This window comes from Schistocerca cancellata, chromosome 1 (genome assembly GCF_023864275.1).
Source record: "Schistocerca cancellata isolate TAMUIC-IGC-003103 chromosome 1, iqSchCanc2.1, whole genome shotgun sequence".
Lineage (NCBI taxonomy): Eukaryota > Metazoa > Arthropoda > Insecta > Orthoptera > Acrididae > Schistocerca > Schistocerca cancellata.
In genome coordinates this window covers 1,230,880,627-1,230,884,778 of record NC_064626.1, presented here as the reverse complement: position 1 = coordinate 1,230,884,778, position 4,152 = coordinate 1,230,880,627, and positions in this window count along the sequence as shown.

The window sequence follows — 4,152 nt, the reverse complement described above, 5'->3', positions numbered from 1 at the left end:
CCCAGGAAAATCGACTCGCAGAGCTAGCAGAGAGCTGCAAATTCCACAATCAACTGTATGGAGAGTCCTACGAAAAAGGTTAGTTATGAAACCTTATCGTCTGAAATTGGTTCAAGCACTGTCTGCAGCTGATAAGATTAAAAGAATCGATTTCTGTGGTTTTATCCTTGCTCAAATGGAAACAGATGAATCTTTCGTTTCAAAGATTGTGTTTAGTGATGAAGCAACTTTCCACACTAACGGGAAAGTCAACCGTCACAATGTCTGTATATGGGGCACTGAGAATCCGCGGGAAAGAACTCAGTATGAACGTGACTCGCCTAAGGTGAACGTTTTCTGTGCCATTTCAGCCAATAAAGTTTTTGTTCCCTTTTTCATCGAAGGTGCTACTGTAACTGGACTACAGTATCTGGAGATGTTAGAGAATTGGTTGTTCCTTCAGTTCGAACAAGAAGCACAACAATTCATATTTCAGCAGGATGGAGCGCCACCACATTGGCACTTATCTGTCCGTAACTACCTGAACGTCAACTACCCGAGGCGATGGATCGGCCGCCAGGCAGCCCGTGACAGAGCACTTCATCACTGGCCTCCAAGAAGCCCTGATCTTACCCCCTGCGATTTTTTCTTATGGGGGTATGTTAAGGATATGGAGTTTCGGCCACCTCTCCCAGCCACCATTGATGATCTGAAACGAGAAATAACAGCAGCTATCCAAACTGTTACGCCTGATATGCTACAGAGAGTGTGGAACGAGTTGGAGTATCGGGTTAATATTGCTCGAGTGTCTGGAGGGGGCCATATTGAACATCTCTGAACTTGTTTTTGAGTGAAAAAAAACCTTTTTAAATAATCTTTGAAATGATGTAAAACAGAAGGTTATATTATGTTTGTTTCATTAAATACACATTTTTAAAGTTGTGGTATTCTTTTTGAATCACCCTGTATAAAACTAGTGCCACCTGCACGAAGAACTCAGTCTACTTGTGTATTAGACGAAAGGGCGAGTCGATTACATACTGCATATGACAAAAAATAGTTGACTAATGTATTGTATAACCACAGACGTGATTTAAGCAGGTATGTAATCAGGCTGGCGAGTGTCATTCCAGCCGTGATGAAGATTTCCTATTAGCGCCGTATGAACTTCCAGTCCAGTACAGTTGTCGGAGGCTTTCTTCAGTTCCCGAAATAGCGGACAGGCCGCGGCTGACGCACCCCTGGGATCAGCCGTCGGCCGCAGCAGTTTACAGCCGGAGGGCCGCGGGCCATCGGTCCGAGGAAACGGGGTCGCGTCCAGATTGAATCTCGCGATGGGCGTCCATAAAGTGCGGCCGGACGGCGACGCGCCCTCAGACTGATAGGGCGTCGCTGAGATCGGCGCCCGGCGCGAAGGCTGCATACAAACAGCCGACCCCCGCCCTTCTCATGCTGGCGGTGCAAGCGGTCACGTGGCAGAGGAGGAGAACCACTCCTATTGAACAAGAGGAACCCACTGTTTCATGTAAATCTGTTCGGTTTTGAGACGAAAGGGACTTCCCGATAGAGGTGTCATTTCCACACGGAATGAAAAGTAAACATAACGTAAAATACGTGGCCCGACAGGAAAGTGAAACACACCGAATTGGGGGAGGAACCGAATCGAAACACCACATGTACAGAGGGATGACATGTTATTTCAGTAATTACAATATCGAGTCAAATTCAGAAATAACTTGGCAGTGTGAGCCAGCTTACTAGAATGTCGATATATCCTTTCTGACTTTTATGCATGCACTAATTCGGTTCGGAAGGGCGTACTAAATCCGTTGCAGCCTTTTTCTAAACAAACTGGCCGCTTGCTGTTGTAAATAGCGTTTCATATCCCGGATTCTGGCACTCAGACGAAGCTGGCGTCCGAGCTGGTTCTGTAGTTTTCTGGCTGGGAGAGTTCTGGGGATCTTCCTGGACGCAGGAGTATAATAAAGCAAAGAAAGTTCACAGAGACACAGTCTGTTTTGAAAAATGCCACCACGATACCGTCGCATTAGATTAATTACCGTATCAGTCCATTAGATTTTCAACATTCATCTGTAGCATCAAATCAAAAATGCTTCGATTCTCTTCGGTTCCAGTTTTCCTACGATCCATGCTTCACTACCATACAAATATGGGCTCTAAACGTACACACATCAAAAAAAGTTTTGCCTCACCTCGGTTTAGAGAGTTCCGGAACCTGTGCAGAAAATTGGAATAGACGTCAACATAAACATAATTTCCGCCCTTTTCATAGCTCATGAAAAACACACATTGCATGTTGTACCACCATCAAGCGAGATAATCAGAAGTGGTAGTCCATATTGCTGTACACACCGGTACCTCTAATACCTAGAAGAACGTCCTCTTGCATTGACGCATACCTGTATTCGTCGCGGCACACTACCCACAAGTTCATCAAGGCACTGTATGTCCAGATCGTCCCACCCTTCAATGGCGATTCGGCGTAGATCCCTCAGAGTGGTTGGAGGGTCACGTCGTCGATAATTAGCCCTTTTAAATCTATCCCAGGCATTTTCGATAGGGTTCATGTCTAGAGAACATGCTGGCCACTCTAGACGAGCGATGTCGTTATCCTGAAGAAAGTCATTCACAAGATGTGCATGATGGGGTCGGGAGTTGTCGTCGATGAAGACAAATGCCTCGCCAATATGGTTGCACTATCGGTCGGAGGATGGCATTCACGTATCGTACAGCCGTTAAGGCGCCTTCCATGACCACCAGCGGAGTACGTCAGCCGCACATAATGCCACCTCAAAACAGTAGGGAACCCCCACCTTCCTGCACTCGCTGGACAGTGTGTCTAAGGAGTTCAGCCTGACCGGATCGCCTCCAAACACGTCTCCGACGATTGTCTGGTTGAAGGCATATGCGACACTCATCGATGAATTCTGAGCGGTCCATTCGGCACGTTGTTGGGCCCATCTGTACCGCGCTGCATGGTGTCGTGGTTGCAAAGATGGACCTCGCCATGGACGTCGGGAGTGAAGTTCCGCATCATGCAGCTTATTGCGCATGACGTCCTGTGGCTGCACTAAAAGCAGTATTCAACACGGCGGCATTGCTATTAGGGTTCGTCGGAGCCATAATCTGTAGTTAGCGGTTATCCACTGTAGTAGTAGCCCTTGGGTGGCCTGAGCGAGGCATGTCATCGACAGTTCTTCTCTCTCTGTATCTCCTCCATGTCCGAACAATATCACTTTGGTTCACTCCAAGACACCTGTAAACTACCCTTGTTGAGAGCCCTTCCTGGCACAAAGTAACAATGCGGACGCGATCGAACAGCAGTATTGACCGTCTAGGCATAGTTGAACTACAGATAACACCAGCCGTGTATCTCCTTTACCTCCTTCCTGGTGGAATGACTAGAGCTAATCGGCTGTCGGACCCCCTGCGTCTAGTAGGCGCTGCTCATGCATGGGTGTTAACATGTTGGGGCGGGTTTAGTGACATCTCTGAACAGACAAAGGAATTGTGTCTGTGATACAGTATCCACTCTCAACGTCTATCTTCAGGAGTTCTGGGAACCTTTACCTCCTTCCTGGTGGAATGACTAGAGCTCATCGGCTGTCGGACCCCCTGCGTCTAGTAGGCGCTGCTCATGCATGGGTGTTAACATGTTGGGACGGGTTTAGTGACATCTCTGAACAGACAAAGGAATTGTGTCTGTGATACAGTATCCACTCTCAACGTCTATCTTCAGGAGTTCTGGGAACCGGTGTGATTCAAAAATTTTTTTAAAATTTGTATATTCTTAGAAATTTCTTCCTCAAATTAAGGTCAGTTTTTGATGTCCTCCTTACTCTGTCCGTCATTGGTTATTTTGCAGCCACGGTAGCAGAATCCCTTAACTGCATCTGTCTCGTGACCATCTTGATGTTAAGTTTTACTCATTTGTGCTACTTATCGTTTCATTCGTCTTCCTTCGATTTACTCTCAATCCGTATTCTGTATTCATTGACTTTTCCATTCTTAACAGCAGATCATGTAATTCTTCTTCACTTTCACTGACAGCATTGCCATCAGCGAATCGTACCATTGATATGCCTTAACCTGCAGTTTTATTTCCACTTCTGAACATTTCTTTTTCCCATCATTGCTTCTTCGATATATAGA